The sequence below is a fragment of the Beta vulgaris genome, chromosome 1, assembly GCF_026745355.1.
Source record: "Beta vulgaris subsp. vulgaris cultivar EL10 chromosome 1, EL10.2, whole genome shotgun sequence".
Taxonomy (NCBI): domain Eukaryota; kingdom Viridiplantae; phylum Streptophyta; class Magnoliopsida; order Caryophyllales; family Amaranthaceae; genus Beta; species Beta vulgaris.
The window spans coordinates 29,358,436-29,380,421 of NC_079202.1; the positions used below are offsets into that span (position 1 = coordinate 29,358,436).

The 21,986-nt window shown below is 35.6% G+C and overlaps 1 long non-coding RNA gene across 1 annotated transcript; it reads left to right on the forward strand.

Annotated features, from left to right (window-relative positions):
• The first annotated feature begins 2,466 nt into the window (after positions 1–2,466).
• On the forward strand, positions 2,467–3,646 carry LOC130592155 (uncharacterized). The gene is made up of 2 exons (XR_008970366.1): positions 2,467–2,710; positions 3,508–3,646. It is a non-coding gene; the product is annotated as an uncharacterized LOC130592155 (long non-coding RNA).
• The last annotated feature ends 18,340 nt before the right edge of the window (positions 3,647–21,986 follow it).

Genomic DNA, 21,986 nt, shown 5'->3' on the forward strand with positions numbered 1-21,986 from the left:
ATGATAAGTCATTGGATGATGACGAGTATGATGCGGATAAGGTGAACCAGAAGATAAAGCGCATGATGAGGAGAAGCGCTTGGAAGATGAGGAAATGTGCAAGGTTCAACTCCTTGAGAAGCAAGGCGATAATGCTCCCCCCATTGACAACAATGCTCGGGAAGATTATCCAACTGTCTCATCGCTCAGTGTGCCACCCAAAAAAGCCGGGAAAGAATTACAAGTTCAACCATACTCCAAGGAGTGTTGCAACAAAGAAGCGGAAAAGGAGGGGTGCGAATAAGGGTTTGAATGTTAAGACCAAAATGATCCTCGAGTATGATGATTTGGGTCAACCTTGTGGTCAGTGGCGTGTAAAGTATGAGTAGCATATTGGGTTTTGTATGCGAAAACTAAACATTTTGGTGAAGTGGAAAGATGTGCCGGAGGCAATGAAGAAATCATTATGGGAAGACACTTGTGTAAGTTAACATTTTGGTGATGATTTAGCAAAACATGTTCCATGTACTTAGTTTCGCGTATTTAATAACATGTTAGGACATAATTAGCTCTAATAACAACATATAGAACCATTGTAGGCAACTAAAAACATTCATATACTTAGGAACTCATTTTGGGAACATGAAACCCATTTTGGGTAAGTAAAGGTCATTTCGGCCGATTTTGGCTTTTCATGTTCCATGTACTTTTTTTTTGTATTTAGCACATGTTAAGACATATGTAACTATAAATACAGCATATATAACCATTAGAGTCAAGAAAACTCACTTCACATGCTTAGAAACCCATTTTGCGTAAATGAAAGCCAAATCGGGCCGCTTTTTGCTTTTAATGTTCCATGTTCTAAGTTTCACGCATTTAGCAACATGTTAGGACATATTTAGCTCTAATAACAACATATACAACCACTGTACGCAGCTAAAAGCATTCATATACTTAGAAACCCATTTTGGGAACATGAAACCCATTTTGGGTAAGTAAAGGCCATTTCGGGTCGATTTTTGCTTTTCATGTTCCGGATACTTTTTTTTAATGTATTTAGCCACATGTTAAGACATATGTAACTATAAATACAACATATATAACCATTAGAGTCAACAAAACTCATTTCACATGCTTAGAAACCTATTTTGCATAAAGAAAGTCAAATCAGGCCGCTTTTTGCTTTTCTACGTTCTATGCTCTAAGTTTTTTGTATTTAGCCACATGTTTTCATTGATGTATATGTATAAGGAAATTAACTTCTAGTTTATTTCTTGTTTCTATAGAATTTGTTCTATATTACTCCTAATGAAGCTAAAAAGGCGTTGTTCCTATCCGTGGTGGCCGAAAGATTTAGAGCTTTCAAAAGCAAGCTAGTTAGTGGATGGATCTCGAAACGGAGAAAGAGGAATGTAAAGAAGAGGAAAATTGGAGATGAAGATTCACGACACCAGATAGCATGCCTTTTGAGATTTGGACACATATAAAACAAGAAGATTGGGAGGCATTTGTTGCCCAAAATACTACGCCAGAGATGGTGGTAAGTATATTGTGCTTTAAGCTATATTAGAATTTGCATATTTACTTAAGTACAATTACATGTGTTTTAAAACTAACTATGTTATCTTATAGGCTAAGCGTGAGAAACATGCACATAGTGCAAGACAAAGGAACCACTACCATCATATGGGTTCCTACACCTATGCGAGGGTGAGACACACGTGGATTGAAGATAAATTTTACCCTTCTACGACGACGGATTCTACCTCCAACGCCACATCTATCAAAGTTGACTGTGTCGTTGATTGGTGGTGCTTTATGCATACGAGTGATAAGGACAATAAGATGACCATTTAACATCCGGGGACCTTGAAGATAGCCAATGTCGTTGTAAGTACCTTCACTCCTTTTTCATTGCTCCCCCTGTTTTTTTTGGCTCCCCCGGTTTTGTTTTCAACCCCCCTACATAATTTGCTCCCCCGGTATTCACATGCTCCCCCGATTTGTTTTTGCTCCCTCGGGTTGTTTTTTCCCTCCTCCCCTAGCTTGCTGCCCCTGTAATACCCCATATTTTTAGTATTTATTTTATAATTATTTTCTAAAATAAATATTTTAAGCAAAGGGTATTTTAGTATTTTCAATGATTTTTAATTATTTTGGCGGGAATATGGCGCCAAAATTGGATTTGTTAAGGTTTTGGTATTAAATCCTAGTCAAAAAAATTTAGAAAACCAAAAAAAAAAAAAAATTTTTTTTTGGGCCATATATTCTACGGGATTTATGGTGATTGGAGGGAGTTTTGTTTTCCTATAACTTCCAAATTTATGATGGAGGTACAAATCTTGGTTTAATCTCCTAATTTATGGTGAAGGTTACAAACTATTTAATTTTTGAAATTAAGTACTACCTATTCTACTCCTATAAATACCCCATACCTTAAGCCATCTTTTCCACACAAAAACTTTGAAGAATTCATATTCTTACTTCAAAGTTCTTCTTTCTCTTCCTATCTATTCTAGTTTTATATTTCTTATTCAAGTTTCAATTTTCTTTGGTTTAAGAAAAATATTTTCATATTTCTTACTCAAAAATATTATGCTCATGATAGGTCATTCATGTTTAAATTCATGATTAAGTTCATGTGGTAAATTGCTTATTGGTTGGTTATGAGAAAGCTCAAGTATAAGAATAAGTGAAGATACTAGTATACTTTTTGTGCAAGATCAAGGTACGTTATGTAGCTAGATCTTTTAAAATGGTTTTATGTGTAAAGTTGTTTATTGATTTAATTGGTTGGATTGGTTTAGAAATTTTTTAAAATGGTTAAATATTTTATTATTCACTCTTGAAAGTGAAAAGAAGGAATGATTTTATCAATCATTTTATATAGAAGTTTTGTTATCTTTTGGAAAATTAAATTATTTTTACAAGGAAAGGTTGATTGGTTTTTATGAACTTTGAATGTTCAAAAATTGTTTATGAGGAAAGGAGGTTTATTCATGACTTACAAGTCATATTATTATTTCCGCTTGATTAATATCAAGAGATTCAAAGTCCACTTGTTGGCAATTATAGTTACCCCTTGATATAGCTCCGTGATGGGATGACTAGCTTGGGGGGTGTGCACACTTAGCAAAATAGAAGGGGAGATAAGAAGAGGAATTGTTTTAGGATTATTTTTAATCCAAGTTGTTTGGAAAGAGTTTATTCTTAAAAGGTTATTCTTGAATTACTATTCAAGTGTTTGGAAAGAGTTTGTTCTTAAAAGGTTGTTCTTGAATTATTATTCAAGTGTTTGGAAGAGTTTGTTCTTAAAATGTTATTCTTGAATTATTATTAAGTGTTTGAAAAAGTTTATTCTTAAAGAGTTATTCTTGAATTATTGGTGATGGAGTTTTCGAAATGAAAAATTGTTACGAACTAACAAATGTGTTACTTATCTAGTACATTTCGTACTCAGTTTTATACTGACGCGTATTTCTTTTTCCTATTTGGCTTTGCCCTGTTTACCTTTTTGGTAAGCAGATTTGCAGGTGAATTTTGGATGTGCATGGGAGCATACTAGGAAGGGGATCTTCACCTAGATTAGAGTGTTTCATTTATTTTGAGTATTGAGACAATATTTACTTTTATTAATAAAGAAGTATTATTATTTTTGGTTAAAGTCTTCCGCTGCAAGTTATTTTGGTTAGTTAGTAGTTGGTTGCCGAAAGCGTGTTAGTCACGTGGCGGTAATACTCCTAAATTACTCAAATATTATTTATTAAATTATTTATTTAAAAGTGAGTAATTTGGGGGTGTTACAAAGTGGTATCAGTTTTTAGCGTTTGAAAAATAAAAGTTGAATATTAAAATTGATGGGTAGACATAGATGGGTAGATAAGAGTTTCGCATTTGCATTCTAAATTGTTTTTGTTAAGCTTAATTGTTTTCTTTTTGACGATTTGTATAGATGCATCTTGCTAGTACCACAAAAAGGTATATATATATATTTATATTATTTTTTATTTGGAAAGATGAAGGGTGTAGATATGTTGGGGTGACAAGCTCTGTCTAGGATTAGGAAGGCTCTCCCCGACGCTGTGGGTAACTTCCTTACCTGGGAGCTATAATCACCTTGGCTATTCTATATCTTGAAATCAAGTACACTTTAAAATTTTTGAAATAAATATTTTAAGCCATAGTGGTGCATCTAGTACAAATCTTAAACCGTATTTTATTTAGTTATCATATATTAGTATTACTTTTATGATGATGTACTTGTAATATTTCAATTCTTTTTGCTTTTATATGATCGTTGTTGGAAGTTAAGGAAAAAGTTTATGTTATTCCCTATGTATGGGATAAGCAAGAAGTCATGCTGCATTGGCGAGCAAATAGTAGTACTATGTGTATTTTTTTTACCTTTCGAAAATACTCAGGCCAGTCTGATTATATGGCCATTGATGAGTTGGAGAATGTTATTTAGACAGAACGTACCAGAGTTTAAAGTTTTCAGATCGTAGACATATATAGTTTTGTTTTGGTCATGAAACGTTCTAGTTGTCTTAAGAATATTTTGATATGCTCAAATATTCTAGTAGTTGTTATAAATAAGGCTTCATATTTGGCCGTGATATATGAAATATGTGATTGCTATGTTTTGAACTAGTTATACCGGCAGTTATTTATTAATTTTTTGGTAGTTACACAACTATTCTATGAATGTTAGTTGAATTTATCCTCAAACACCCTTATATCTAGTAGAATGGCAGAAAGAAGGAGAAGAGTATAAGTTCTATGGTTAGAAGGCTAGCAAAGATAACTGAAAACATCACTCAAGTGATAGCTAATCAAGCAACAAGCGAGTGAGACAATAGTTTTGGTGAGGTTCTTTAAGAGGGTAGCAGCTGTCAAACCTCCGACTTACCATGGGAAAGAGGACCCATCTAGTTTAGAAAACTAGATCTGAGAATTTGATAAGCTTTTTGATGTCATAGTGTGCCCTGAAAACCTTAGAGTTAATAATGTTGTTTATTATTTGAGAGATGAGGCAGACCTATTGTGGAAACAAAGGAAAATGATCTTTTAGAGGATCCGAACTTCATGGAAGAGTTTAAAGAAGCCTGAGGACTAAGTTTTATCCTGCGTACTTAAGGAAGCAAAAGGCTATGGAGTTCACCAATTGAGGATGGGACTATGTCTGGTATTATAGCAAATTTTGGAGTTAATGAGGTTGCGCTGAGATAGTACCATCTGAGACTTTGAAGGCCCAAAGGTTTGACCTTAACACCTCCAAAGTAAGTTGGGAGGAGTAACTTTTGAGACTCTTGATGAAATTTATGGTAGAGCTGCTCACTTTATGGGATTAAAGAAGAGAGCTTGAAGGACTTCTTGGAGAAAAGAGGAATATAACAACAATGGGAACCAACAAAGTGGAGATAAGAAGCCTAAGCCTAATGGTGGATTTAACCAAACTGAGAAAACAATAGGTATCTAGTCGGAAGCCTAATGGGAACAAGGTAATGGGAAGAAAGCTGAGAAACTTTTTTTTCTGCAAAAGGTGTAATAAGAAATACACTAGAAAGGATTATCAAGGCAACTTGGTGACATGCCATTATTGTCGGAAATTAGGGCACCGTGAGTATGAGTGCTTTAGAAAAGCTGGTGGAGAACCTGCATCAAACCTGACCCGAGTAGTAAGGCCCTAGAATGATCAACAAAGTTAGCTTCTTCAATGCTGGTGTTAAACCAGAGATGAGGAATAGTCTAAAGGAAGAGTTTTTGTCATGAACCGCCGTGAGGCTCAGAATGTTTCTGAGGTAGTAGTTGGAACCTTTTCATTAATTCCTGTCTGTCAAAGTTATTATTTGATTCAGAGCATCTCATTCATTTATTTCTAGCACTTTAGTAGAAAAGCTCCAGTTAAGCAGTCCAGTGTCTATTTCATTAGAATTGTCATTGCCATCAGGGAGATGTTTAATTGTACTAGTTTGCATAGTCAAGTACCTTTAGTGATAGTTTGGGTGAACTTTTCATCCGACTTAGTTGAGTTTGCCTTGTCAGACCTCGATGTAGTTTTGGGGATGGATTGGTTGGGAAGATTCAAGGCTCAATTGATTGTGAGGCCCAGAAGGTGTCCTTAGTCGGCCCTAAGAAATAAAGGGTGACTTATAAGAAGCTTGGGAAGGAGAATGGAGTGAAGATAGTATCTGCGATGAGAATTCAATCTTAAGTGAAGAAGGGGTGTTCGTTATTCTTATGTGGAATTCACACTAGTAGAATAAATGCTATTTGCTGCGGTGATATTGCTGCGGTGATACCTATACGCAGCAATATAACACGCAAAAAAAAAGAAAAAATAGAAATTGACAATATTGCTGCGGTTCCCACCCAAAACCGCAGCAAATATTGTCCAACAGATTAATTTTTAACAAAATGCGGGCCAGGCGAGCTAATATTGCTGCGGTTTCCACGTGGACCGCAGCAATATAAAGCAAACACTTAAGAAACGCTCTCATTCTCGCGCCTCCCCACTGATAAAATCCAAACCCTAAACCTTTTCTCCAACTCATGCGCCTCTCTCTCCAACTCATGCGCCTCTCTGATCTCTCTCTCCAACTCATGCGCCTCTCTCATCTCTCTCATCTCTCTCCTCAGTCCTCAGTCCTCAGTCGTTCAGTCGTTGCTCCTTGACGCGCAATCTCTCCTCTTTGTCTCCATCGTTGCTCCCTCACACGATCTCTCCTCTCTCCTCTTCGTCGGCCGTTCTGTCATTATCAGGCTCGAAGATTTCATGAAGGCTCGAAAATTTCATGAAGACTCGAAAGTTTCCTCGTTTTCAGATCGAAGACTCCTTGCGTTTTTTTATCTTTTCTTGTTTTTTTTCATTTCGATTTTTTCAGATTTGTGTATTTTTTCGTTTTTTTTATATTTCAGATCTGTTTTTTTTTCCCTTTTTTATTATTTCAGATCGGTTTTTTTTTCATTTTTTTGATTTTTTCAGATTTCCCCTCGTGGTCTCGCCCTTTTGCCGTCGCCGTCGCCGTCACAAGCTTCAGTTCCAGTTCTACTCGCCGTCGCCGGTTGTTCTCCGTCGCCCGTGTTCGCCGTTGCCGGTTGTCCTCCGTCGCCCGTGTTCGCTGTTGCCGGTTGTTCTCCGTCGTCCGTGTTCGCCGTCGCCGGTTGTTCTCCGTCGACAATTCCCAATTGAAGTATGTTGGGAAACCTGGACCCACTTTAAACGTATCTCAGGAGTTGATAGCAATACTTGAATATATACATCCAGTTCTGTTTTTTTTGTTTATTTTTTTTTTCACCTGTAATTCTCTTTGTATGTCTTCAGGTGAAAGAAAAGACTGCGAAAAATACAACTTATTTGAGCAATATGACATAGACAGAGACGACCAAAAACAAATGAAAAGGGTTATTTATCAGATTTGTAAAGAACAATGTAAATGTTTGAAGTCAGTTTTTGTTTATGTATAAGTTGTATTGCTTTAGTTAAAATTGGTATCTTAATTATTTGAGAAAATTTTGTTTATCATTACTTTGAATTTGTTGTTTTTATGTTTTTCAGCATTTTTATTTATCAAATTTGATGACAATATGCAAAAAAAAAAAAAAAATTTTTTTTTGTCTGTAGCAGTACATATTGCTGCGGTTTTCAATAGGAACCGCAGCAATATTCCTATTTTTTATTGTTAATTATAGCATATTGCTGCGGTTTCAAGCCCAAAACCGCAGCAATATTCCGTGTTAATTAGATAATGCATAATAATATTGCTGCGGTTTGACTTAAAAACCGCAGCAATATTTGTAGATATTGCTGCGGTTTAAAACCGCAGCAATATAATCATGACCTATTGCTGCGCCCTTAATTGCTGCGCGCCCAATACCGCAGCAATAGGGCACTTTTTAACCGCAGCAAATAGCATTTATTCTACTAGTGTCAGAGGATTGAAAAGGAAGATGAGCATAGGGAGATCCCGGTCGTATCTGAGTTTCCTGATGTGTTTCCTGAAGAGATACCGAGTGTGCCACCGGTTAGGGATCTTGAGTTCATCGTAGACTTGATGTCAGGAACCGGACCTATTTCAAAGGCTCCTATAGAATGGCTTCAGCTAAGTTGAAAAAGTTAAAAGTTCAGTTGGAGGAGTTATTGGAAAAAGGGTATATAAGACCTAGTTCGTCTCCTTGGGATGCACCTGTATTGTTTGTGAAAAAGAAGGATGGTAGTTTGAGGTTGTGCATTGATTATCGGGAGTTGAACAATGTGACGATCAAGAATAAGTATCCACTTCCGAGAATAGATGATTTATTTGATCGGTTGAAAGGAGTGGGGATTTTCTCGAAGATAGATTTGAGGTTAGGTTTCACCAATTGAGGATTGCTGAGGGTGATATTTCTAAGACTGCTTTAGGACGCGTCATGGTCACTATGAGTTCACATGATGCCATTTGGTCTGAATAACGCACCTGCAACGTTCATGGATTTGATGCATAGGATTTTCAGGCCATGCTTGAATAAATATGTGGTTGTGTTTATAGATGATATTTTGATATATTCAAAGGTTAGGAGCAGTCATGAACTGCATTTGAGGGAAGTTTTGTCCACCCTAAGAGAGCATAAGTTGTACGCCAAGTCTCTAAGTGTGAGTTTTTGGTTGGATAAGGTTGCATTTTTAGGACATGTTATCTTAAAGGATGGAGTTTCAGTGGATCCTGCTAAGATTCAAGCGGTGCGCGAGTGGCCAATACCAAAGATAGTGTGTGATATAAAGAGTTTCCTTGGGTTAGCTGGTTACTATCGAAGATTTGTAAAGGATTTCTCGAATATCTCGAGACCAATGACTAGCCTGATGAAGGAAGAATGTAAGTTTGTTAGGAATCCAGAGTGTGAGGAAGTTTTTTTTTGGTGTTGAAGGAATAGGTTGACTACAACACCTGTTTTGGCTCTACCTGATGAAAGTCAGCAGATGATGTTTATAGTGATGCTTCGAAATTTTGTTGGGTGTGTATTGATGCAGAACCGGAAGGTCATTGCTTATGCTTTTAGGCAGTTAAAACCATATTAGGTGAATTATCCAACCTATGATCTTGAATAGTTGTAATAGTGTTTGCTTTGAAGTTATAGCGAACTACTTGTATGGGGCAACGTGTAAGTTGTATACGGATCATAAGAGCTTAAAGTATATTCTCACTTAGAAGGAGTTGAACATGAGGCAGAGGAGGTGGTTGGAGTTGATCAAGTATATGATCTAGAGATCCAGTATCATGAAGGGAAAGCTAATGTTGTTGCTGACGCATTAAGTTAATGCAATAGTGTTGCCAAGTCAGTTATGTGTCGAGTTTCTAGAAAATGCCATTGGAAGTAATAGAAGAAGAAGGTATTGAAGAGTATTATTGGGTTCTTTGTCGATTCAACCCTCAATCTATGATGAGATTAGGGAGGTCAATCAAAGGATGAAAAGTTAGAAAAGATTCGAGAGAAGATCCAGGATAGTCAGGTATCGAATTTTTAGATAGCCGATGATGGAAGTATTCGGTTCAAAGGAAGGTGGTGTATACCAAATAATAGAGATGAGTTGAAGCGGAAATTAATGGAAGAAGTTCATAGCTCACCTTATTCAGTACACCCAGGTGGTGATAAGTTGTATAAGGACATGAAGCAAATGTTTTGGTGGCCAAACATGAAGCGAGAGGTAGCAGAGTTCATGGCTAAGTGTCTCACATGCTAAAAGGTCAAGTTTGAGCACAGAGATCGCAGAGGAAGGTTCAGCCCCTGGATATCTTGAGATGGAAATGGGCCGGGAATTCTATATCAATGGATTTTGTGTCTGCATTACCAAGAATTATGGCTGAAAATGATACAATTTTGGTAGTGGTAGATCGTTTAGCTAATCAGTAACTTTCATTCCTATGAAGAATACTTGGTCAATGGATCAATTGGCTAAAGCATATGTGAAATGGGTGGTGAAGTATCATGGTGTGCCTAAGGACATTGTTTTTGATCGTGATTCACGGTTCTTATCAAATTTGGAGAGTTTGTAGAAGGCTTTGGGAACTAATTTATTATTGAGTAAAGCTTTTCATCTGGCTACAGATGGACAAACGGAAGTCAACAATCAGACTTAAAAAAATATGTTGCGATCTTGTGTTATGGAGTATCAGGGTTCGTGGGAGGATTTCTTGGATTTAATAGAATTTTCCTATACAAACAGTCATCATGCAAGTATATTGGTATGGCTTGTTTGAGGCTTTATATGGTCGGAAGTGTAGACGTCTAGTCTGCTGGAATGATATTAGTGAAACTGTGGTGCTTGGAGCCGTATTCCTCAAAGAGATGGCAAAGAGGTGAAAGTGATTCAAGAAAAGATCAAGGTTTTAAGAGTTATGCTGATTTGAAGCGAACGGATGAAGAGTTTCAGGTTGGGGAAAAGGTATTGTTGAAAATATCTCCAATGAAAGGGGTGATGCGATTTGGGAAGAAGCGAAAGTTAAGTCCAAAGTATATCGGGCCATATGAGGTGTTAAAGAAGTTCGAAAAAGTGGCATATAAGTTGGATTTGCCAAATGATTTAAGTCGAGTCCATGATATTTTCCATATATCTCAGTTAAGGAAGTATATTTCAATGTGTCTCATGTGCTGCAACCTGAGGCCATTGAATTAGATGATAGTTTGACTTACGAGAAAAACATGTAAGAATCCTTGATAGTAAAGTTAGAAGTACTCATACTTAGGATGTAAGATTAGTCAAAGTATTATGGTTAAACCATCATATTGAGGAAGCAACATGGGAAGTTAATGCGATATGCGCAAGAAATATCCGGCGTTGTTTTTCGAGGTTAGTCGAGTTACGGGGTCGTAACTCCTTTTAAGGGGGGTAGAATGCGATAGAGTTTCGCGCTACTTATAGTTATGCATTTTAGCATAATTTGAGTCAGTATATGCATTTTAGACATGAGCATTTGAGTCAAAACTACAATTTTGAATTTAATCCGTTTTTGGAAAGTGTTTATGACTTTTTGTCTTAAGTTTCGAGGTCGAAAATTCTTTTAAGGGGGGTAGACTGTAATACCCCATATTTTTAGTATTTATTTAAATAATAAATATTATTTATATTATTTCTAAAATAAATATTTTAAGCAAAGGGTATTTTAGTATTTTCAATGATTTTTAATTATTTTGGCGGTAATATGGCGCCAAAATTGAATTTATTAAGCTTTTGGTATTAAATCCTAGTCAAAAAATTCAGAAACCAAAAAAAAAAAAAAAAAAAAAATTTTTTTTAGGGCCATATATTCCTACGGGATTTATGGTGAATGGAGGGAGTTTTGTTTCCTATAACTTCCAAATTTATGATGGATGTTACAAATCTTGGTTTAATCCCTAATTTATGGTGAAGGTTACAAACTATTTAATTTTTGAAATTAAGTACTACCTATTCTACTCCTATAAATACCCCATACCTTAAGCCATCTTTTCCACACAACAACTTTGAAGAATTCATATTCTCTTACTTCAAAGTTCTTCTTTATCTTCCTATCTATTCTAGTTTTATATTTCTTATTCAAGTTTAATTTTCTTTGGTTTAAGAAAAATATTTTCATTTCTTACTCAAAAATATTATGCTCATGATAGGTCATTCATGTTTAAATTCATGATTAAGTTCATGTGGTAAATTGCTTATTGGTTGGTTATGAGAAAGCTCAAGTATAAGAATAAGTGAAGATACTAGTATACTTTTTGTGCAAGATCAAGGTACGTTATGTAGCTAGATCTTTTGAAAATGGTTTTATGTGGTAAAGTTGTTTATTGATCTAATGGTTGGATTGGTTTAGAAATTTATTTGAAATGGTTAAAATATTTTATTATTCACTCTTGAAAGTGAAAAGAAGAATGATTTTATCAATCATTTTATTATAGAAGTTTTGTATTCTTTTCGGAAAAATTAAATTATTTTTACAAGGAAAGGTTGATTGGTTTTTATGAACTTTGAATGTTCAAAAAAATTGTTTATGAGGAAAGGAGGTTTATTCATGACTTACAAGTCATATTATTATTATTTCCGCTTGATTAATATCAAGAGATTCAAAGTCCACTTGTTGGCAATTATAGTACCCCTTGATATAGCTCCGTGATGGGATGACTAGCTTGGGGGGTGTGCACACTTAGCAAAATAGAAGGGGAGATAAGAAGAGGAATTGTTTCAGGATTATTTTTAATCCAAGTTGTTTGGAAAGAGTTTATTCTTAAAAAGGTTATTCTTGAATTACTATTCAAGTGTTTGGAAAGAGTTTGTTCTTAAAAGGTTGTTCTTGAATTATTATTCAAGTGTTTGGAAAGAGTTTGTTCTTAAAATGTTATTCTTGAATTATTATTAAGTTTTTGAAAAAGTTTATTTTTAAAGAGTTATTCTTGAATTATTGTGTGATGGAGTTTTCGAAATGAAAAATTTTACGAACTAACAAATGTGTTACTTATCTAGTACATTTCGTACTCAGTTTTATACTGACGCGTATTTTCTTTTTCCTATTTGGCTTTGCCCTGTTTACCTTTTTGGTAAGCAGATTTGCAGGTGAATTTTGGATGTGCATGGGAGCATACTAGGAAGGGATCTTCACCTAGATTAGAGTGTTTCATTTATTTTGAGTATTGAGACAATATTTACTTTTATTAATAAAGAAGTATTACTATTTTTGGTTAAAGTCTTCCGCTGCAAGTTATTTTGGTTAGTTAGTAGTTGGTTGCCGAAAGCGTGTTAGTCACGTGGCGGTAATACTCCTAAATTACTCAAATATTATTTATTAAATTATTTATTTAAAAGTGAGTAATTTAGGGGTGTTACAGCCCCACCCCTCCCAACCTTAGACCCCCCTCCCCCACCCCTGCAGCTCTCTCACCCTGCTGCCCTCCCAACCCCTCCCCCCACCCCTGCTGCCCTCCACCCCCTGCCACCCCCTGCCCTCCCCCACCCCTGCCGACCTGCCCCCACCCACGCCGACCTACCCCCACCCACTGCGCACTGCCCGCACCCCCTGCCTACCCCCCACCCCTACAAACACTGCCCCACCCCTGCACTCCCCCCACCCCTCAGACCTGTCCCCACCCCCTGCACACTGCCCCCCACCCCTGAAGCCCTCCCGTACCCGCCCTTCCCTCCCTCCTTGATGCCCCACACCTCTCATTTGACTTGCACAATCCCCCCCTCCTCTTGCACACTGACTCTCATTCATTCGGTCTCATTTAAAACTAACAATTGTTTTTCACATAATCTATGTAGATGGGGCTCAAGCAAAAAGAGATTAGCGGCGAGTTCACTCCGGAAGCCAACAAAGATGCTATTTACGAGACTTTAGGAAAGGACCACAATGGACGTTTGAGGGGTTTTGGTGGGATTCGGCTAAGCAAGACAAAAGCCTACAATAAAGAATCTTCCACAATCACAAGGTCACGCTCTAATGCTTCCGCGTCACATGATATGGAATTCGAAGCCATGGCACAAGCTCTTCGGGAGAAGCTTACGGAGGAAATTACAGACCAGGTGACGGAGAAACTCACGGCATGTTTCAATGCGGTCCTTACAGAGTATGGTTTACCGGCGATACGTCAACCTAAACTGGATCGTCCTTTGGAGGACAAAGTTAGCCATCCTAACACACAAAAATCAACACCATCTATACTTGAGTTAGAGGTAACTACTAGCCTTCTTATAACTTCAAAAACAAAGTCATTATATAAACTAACCTCAATTCATATACTTTTGAAGGAAAAAACGCCTTGCCAGCTTTTACTAGATGTAAAAGACGAGGGTTTGATTGTGGTGGCTGAAGGAAATGCACAACCACGAAGTGAACGACTAACAGTCCATCATCACTTTGTGGACAATGATCACTTGGCGGTTAGTGTAGTCCCGATCACTCCTGCATGGTTACGAAGACTTTGCTCTCCCATTGCCTAACCCGTCGACGGATACAAATGTCTTGACCGACGCTCGTGGTGGTTATGTGCTATGGCCATCGGCATGGGTGAGGTTTTTAGACGAGGTAAAATGAAGCAACTAAAGTATTCAATCATATTGATATATTTAATTCATATCTATTAAGTATTAACTAAGTAAGTTGAATGTTTTTCGGTTTCAATCAATAGATTTTGGAGAGAATAAAGAAGCCCAACGAAAGCAAGGCGGACTCACCTCCTCTACAAAAGGCGAAGGAAAAGGAGGATTCAAGCAAGCCAAAGAAGACGATTTCGGGGGGAAGGAACACAAGTCTCCAAAGGTTCAAGTCCCTAACAAAACCCTCCTAAACCTACTTTGATCGAGTCATCAACGCTTCAAGGTCTCATTAAGGCATGCTCGTGGCTACATGCAATATGCGTGATATGCTGGATGATACACCTTTGGAGGATAACTTGGTACCACGAAATTCAACTACCATGAGGAAGCATCGACATGGGTGTCCAAGGATGATGTGAAAGAGTTCCTTTGCGGAGATATGTTGAATGTTTCGTTAATTCAAGCATTCATGATGTTTAACATCGGTACTTATGAAATGTATGAACTTTCTTTGCAATATCTAATAATATATCTATGTTATGTATATGATTGTGCTTTGAATTGAAGATCACTCCAAGAGTCTCCTTGTGGACGCGGTCAGTTTGGGTGGTTATGTCTAGATTTCGTTCGAGCTCACAACTGTTTGCAAAACCCAACTCAGGTTAAGGAGTATATTAGGCTATGTCTCCAAACAACTAAATGTTCACAACATAAGTTCATATTTACCCCTTGTTTTGAAGAGTATAGTTCTTAACCTTATCAGTACTTAATAATTATTATACAATACAAGTATGTACTCACATGATTGCTTCGTAACTTAATTTTGTGATTTTAGTTCCCATTATATCAGTTTAATTCTGCAGCTCAACATCCACCACGATGTTTACTCCTCAAATCATGCATAAATAGGTATGTTTATTATTAGCTCCAACACGTTTCACTAATTTCTTCCTTTGTCTACTTCTCACATGAAATTAAAATAACTACAGCTGCTTGAAGAAGGTTGGGAGAACAGGAAAAGTTCCTCAGTGGAAAGCAATGAAGGTAATCCATATTATTTTTCTACTTCTTTCTTTAATTTTACAAAAAACAAACATGTAATTCTTACATGATTTTTTTTAATGTAATTCTATAATTAGTGTGCTCAACAACTCGGGGGAACCGAGTGTGCCTACTATGTGTTGAGGTTCATGTTCGATATGGCCTCAAATTGCAAGGAAGTCCGGGATATTGACAAGGTATTATACATGACAACCCATTTTTGCCTTTTTGAACCTATTTTGGCCTTTCATGTTCAATTTACATATTTTTCCACATTTAGCCACATGTTAGGACATATATAGTACTAATATCAACATATATAACCATTAGAGTCAAGAACCACCATTTCTCATGCTTTGAAACCCAATTTGGGTAAATGAAAGGTCATTTAGGGCCGATATTAGACTTTCATGTTCATTTTCCTTATATTCTCACATTTAGCCACATGTTAAGACATATATAGTACTAATAGCTACATATATAACCATTAGAGTCAAGAAAAACCATTTCTGATGCTTTGAAACTCAATTTGGGGGGCATTTAGGGCCGATATTAGACTTTCATGTTCATTTTCCTTAAATTCTCACATTTAGCCACATGCTAAGACATATATAGTACTAATAGCTACATATATAACCATTAGAGTCAAGAAAAACCATTTATCATGCTTTGAAACCCAATTTGGGTAAATGAAGGTAATTTAGGGCCGATATTAGACTTTCATGTTCATTTTCCTTAAAATCTCACATTTAGCCACATGTTAAGACATATATACTACTAATAGCTACATATATGACCATTAGAGTCAAGAAAAATCATTTCTCATGCTTTGAAACCCAATTTGGGTAAATGAAGGTCATTTCAGGCCGATTTTTCCTTTTCATGCTCATTTTCCTTAAATTCTCGCATTTAGTCACATGTTAGGACATATATAGTACTAATAACAACATATTTAACCATTAGAGTCAAGTTAAATCATTGTTCGTTCTTTAAAACCCAATTTGGGTAAGTGAAGGCCATTTCAGGCCGATTTTTGACTTCTTGGCTCAACTTTCATTAACCTTCCCCACTTAGCCTCATTATTGACTACTTATGTGTGTTTTGTTATGATTATTTTTATAAGGTGTTCATTAAGGGCAAGCCAAGGGAGGATTCTTTCACCACCTCCGAGAAAAACTAGGTTCGGGATTTGCTAGCACGCTACCTTACCGACATTTGCATGTGAGGAGGATGTCGCGACTTTGAGCTTTTTTGTTAGGATTATGTTACTAGCTATACTCACTTCATATGTTTATTTTTGATTTTAGCACTTATTTATAACTTCAATTGTAGTACATTATCAATATTATATATAATAATACTATTTTGACTACTTTATACGACGCGTGCGTGAGATGTTTTCTAATTAAGGCAGGTTTAGATAAAACTAATGCGGTTATGGAGAAAACAGCATTAGATTGTACCCACCAAAGGTCCAACACCTTGGCGCCAAGACCACAATCTGATGCGGTTTATGAGGAAAATCGCATAAGATTTTAAGCTAATCTAATGCGGTTTTCCCCCAAAACCGCATCAGATTATGCCTTTCTGATGCGATTTTGGACCACATCAGAATGTGTTACACACTAGCCGCGAGCCCACCTTATGTGGACCAAAATCGCATCTGAAAGGCCAGTTTTGACCGCATTGGGGGGGGGGGGTTCCACTAGTGATTTAATATTTCATATTCTGATTTTGCATCAATATTCCATTCATACACTACAGTTCCATCATATTGTGAGTCTCTGAATTTCTGTCGTTCTTCATATTGAATATCTGGTGGAGTAGGCCTAGTATAATAATACTAGAGATATTTTTCCAAGAACTATTATTTATTATATTAATTTCATTTTCTTCATCATCAGAATTAATTATTTTATTTGAATTGTATTTATCTAAAACGTTAATATTATTAGTTGATTTAAAAGTACTTAGGTTAGATAATTTTTCTTCAATCTTACAAATTAAAGGAGTTGTCTTTTCAGGTTAATTAAGAGATATTTGACGATATATAGGAATACTTGAAGTATTAATATGCGGAGCAGCTATGTCAAAGGGAAATTTTGTTTCCTTTTCATTTATAGATAATGTTCCTAGTTTTGATGTATTGTCATCAATATTAGGAGAAGTTGATGTAACAAGTCTATTTGTTTTGAAATGGTAGTGAGAAGTTGATTTGAATAATTATTTTGGTGATTTTTTTATGTCACCTAAACTAGCAGAGGAGGAGTTGTAATCTTCTCTACCTCTTTTAAAAGGAGCCATAACAAAAGATCCTTCATTATTATTAACTTGAATTTCGGTCAAGGGAGGATGAATAGATTTAATTATACTTCCATCTTTTAAAGTCCATCTTTGAATTAAACTATTTGTCATGTTTATTTGATTTTTATTGAAAGGGTAAAATACATTATTTTTAATGGTATAAGTGGAGAACTATGTCAAAAAAGGAATGTTAATTTCTAATTTTTTTCATATCAGAAATCCATTCTAGTCTAACATGATTTCTAGCGATTTGATCAAAACATCCAAAGAACCACTCTATTTTATCATTATTTTCTTTTGAATAAAAGTCATTATGAATATATTCTATGTATATTTGAAATTCCTTTTTAATAACATTAATAGAGGAAAAGGGAGGTGGTTTCATGGCTGAAGAAGTAGGTGAATTTGAATTAGTAGACGATTCTCCAACTGGTTCAAGTATTGGGTTTTTATAGCGGAATTTTGAAGATTTTTCAAAATGTAAATTTTTAGAAGTAGACATTAGAGGATTATTAGATGAGTCTTCTTCGTATGATGGTCGAGCACTTTCATAAGAGGTTGATGGTCTAGCCTATTATTTGTAGGAGGAGAATTATAATGAATTCAAAATTGTTTACGAATAGTAATTTCATTCCATTTTAATTTTTTAGGAGTAAAAGTAGCTGCACTTTTAGTTTCAACTTTTAATAATAGAGTTTCATCTATAGTGGGATAAAGTAAATATTTTGGACATAGTTGAGAAGATAGAAGTCTAAAATATACACGGTAAATTAATGCGAAATTTTTATCATATTTCCTAAATTGTACTGTTGAATTATTTGAAAGAAAGACATCTAGAAATAAAGTATCTAGTATCCATGGATCGGTTAAGTCTGCTATAAAGTTTGGACAATAATCAAAGTAGATTGGACCATTACAAATATTAGTTTGAATCATAGCTAAAATGAAATCTTTATAGCCAACTAAGCGATTATCTCTTAAAGCTATATATATTGGACAATCAAGACCTTCTCTAGAGAGAGGTTTTAAGGCTATTTGAATCATACCAAAAATGAATATATCTATATATTTTTATGTATTTATCTATAGCTGTCTTATTAAGTAATTTAATGCTTTGATATTCTTGATTTAAGCTCGTAGTTTCCTCGTGATGCTTAATAGGATTTGATAGATTGTGTCTATACGTTTCCTAGGTATAGTCCAGTTTTGAAAATTATCCTGGTATCCGAGCCAAAAAACACCGAGGGGGTAGGATATGTCGATATTAAGTCTAGAACAGTCTAAATACTCATACAAGTACTACTAATAGTGTTAAAATTAGAAATGGATTCTTATTTCGTCTTTTTGTGATTTCATTTTTTAGTTACTTTGATGTACTTCACTAATAGGCTACGTGAACTTTCTATTTGTTACAAATTCATGGGAACATTCTACTATATTTGATTAGGATAGTTTATGTTTTGTTTATTTAAAAGGAAATAAATTTTGCTCATTGAAGACTGTCCAAGATCAAATGGTTGCAGATAATCAACTTATCAAAACAATCAAAGAAATTCCTAACCCTCCTACTCCACAAAAATAAAAGAAACAAGAAAGCCAAAAATTCAAGAATCAGAAATTGAATTACTCAAAAAGGAAATCAAACTTCACAAAAGGCAAACTCAACTTTTAATCTGAAATTTAGTCGATTCATCCGGCTCATCAGTCCATTCTTCACCTGACGACCCATTTAGAGGACCTTGTGCTCAAGATTTGTATTTACAATAAATAAATAAAATTTCTCTTTTTAAATAAAACAAGCCTCCATGATCTTCCTGGCAAAAGTTAGGGCATTAAAATTAAAAAGATCCCGCTAACTGAATATTACTTAGGCAAAAATAAGGAACATATTTTACTAACATTTTCAACGCAGGTATTCAAATAATGACTCATCAAATATCAGGTATACCACTTGAATATCTGATGAATACTAAGTTCATCATCCAAAGGCACAAAAAGACAACATTGCAATTACTACAAAAAGAAAACAAATGAAGAAATGTCCAAACTAACATCTTCATCAATTACATCCACCGAACATGTTCAGAATTGCATACCCATTTCACAAGAAGCCAAAATTTCATTCTAAGATAGTTCCAAGACTCAAGTTATGAGGCAAAAGCTAGTTCCAAGATTCAATTTATAAGGCAAACCTAAAAACAATCCATTTTCCCATTTCAAGCGGCAGCACTTATCGCAAATGTTTTCACAACAATCCAAAATTCATGTACTATAAATAGTTACCTGTATCCTCATAGCACACTAAGTGTTTTCTTCAGAATAGAAAAATAGAGAGCAAATTTAGAATCAGATACAAAAGTCTCACGTTCAAAATTAGTTGTTACTCAATCCTTGTATAAGTTCAAGTTCAATCAAAGTAAGTTATTATTCATATTTGCGTTTCATTTTAACTGTTTTCAACATCTATTCAAATTTTCAAAACTGATATTATCCACTTACTAATTCAATAATAAAAAACTATCTTTTCAAAATTACTTCAGTTTAATTATATAGCGAAAGGGGGACTGTCCGGTAGGTAATTAATCTCGTCAAAGGATTTATAGAACTTTTTGAAAATAAGATTGTTGAAATTTATATTTGATTTTGAAAACATAGTTTTCTATTATTGAATTAGTAAGTGGATGAAATCAGTTTTGAAAATTTGAACAGATGTTGAAAACAATTAAAATGAAACGCAGATATGAATAATAACTTACTTTGAATGAACTTGAATGTACTTATACAAGGAGTAAGTAACAACTAAATTTAAGCGTGAGACTTTTGTATCTGATTCTTAATTTTCTCTCTATTTTTTTGTTCTGAAGAAAGCACTTAGTTTGCTATGAGGACACAGATAGCTATTTCTAGTACATGAATTTTGGATTCTTGTGAAACATTTGCGATAAGTGGCTGGCGATTGCGCGAGGCGGGTGCGGATGATGGTACCTCCACAACCGCACCCGCATAAAATTCCAATCCCCATCCCCGCCCCACCATCCATTACGAGGGAAAATTCCAGACCTATCCCCTCCCCACCAGGTACGTATTTATACCCATCCCCAGCCCACCACTCGCATGAGTACCCGCACCCGCTTCATACTCGAGTCATACCCACTTCATCCCCATCTCCACCACCCGCATGGGTATCCGCACCCGCTTCGTACCTACGTCATACCCACATATTTATATTTTGCAAAATAAAATTATTAGTAATATAAGTATATAAATAGAATTTTAATCATATATATGTGGGGAGGGCGGGGATGGGGTGGGATAGTATAAAATTCATACCCACTCCACAACCCATTGCGGGTAGGATTTTAATCCCCATCCTCGCCCCATCTCCGCCAAACCTAGACCCATGCCCACCCCACTTGGGCAAGGATGGGGTGGGTCTCCTACTTGAACCGCCCCATTGCCATCCCTAATAAGTGCTGCCGCTTGAAATGAGAAATTAAATTACTTTTGAGTTTGCCTGATAACTTGAGTCTTGGAACTATCGTTTGCCTGATAACTTGAGTCATAGAACCATATTTGAATTAAATTTTGGCTTCTTGTGAAATGAGTCTGCATTTGTGAACATACTCGGTGGATGTAATTGATGAAAATAATAGTTTGGACATTATTTCTTCATTTGTTTTTTTGTAGTAATTGCAATGTTGTCTTTTTGTGCCTTTGGGTGATGAACTTAGGTTTCATCAGATACTCAAGTGGTATAGCTGATATTTGATAAGTCATCATTTGAATACCTACATTGAAAATATTAGTAAAATATGTCCCTTATTTTTGCCTAAGTGATACTTCCTCTGTCCCCGAATACTCTTTCCACTTTCTTTTTTTTATTTGTCCCATGATACTCTTTACACTTCTATTTTGGGATATGACCCACTAGTATAAAAATCATTCTACCTCTTAAGTTTTGGCCCACACTCTCTTTCCTCCAAATAAAATAATACCACTCTTTTTACCTACCAACGCTAGCCATGGCCCACATTATCTCTCCTTAAAATAAATTAATACTACTTTTACTAACTAGTAACTCCTTCACATCTACTTTTCAATAAAATAACAATTGATAACCAAACAACAACTTATCATCTAAAACTACGTGGCTTGATAAGTGTCAAAAATATTCTGGGAAGGAGAGAGTATTCACTTAGCGGGATCTTTTTATTTTTAATGCCCTAACTTTTGCCAGGAAGATCCTGCGGGCAATTTTCTAATAGTTTGAATAAGAGTGTTTTGCCTTATTGAGATAGAAATTTTCCAGCTCTGAGTTGAGATAAGTATGACTCATGAGGACAATTGTTGTATTTCCGCACTGGATAAAAGTAATTGGATCTTCGTCGTTTTTTCGGATTAATTCTTCAATTTTTCGGATGATGTAGAAAAATCCATATGCTCTTGCTTGAGTAGAATGTAAGATGACTGGATCCTTGCAGTAAAGATCACATTTTATTATATTAATACATATGAAGTATTATTGGGCTGGTTTGATTTTGCCGTTCACCATTTCTATATTGGCGGAAATGATTTCTTCATATATTTATTCTTTTCTTTGAATAAAACATACTATCGAAAA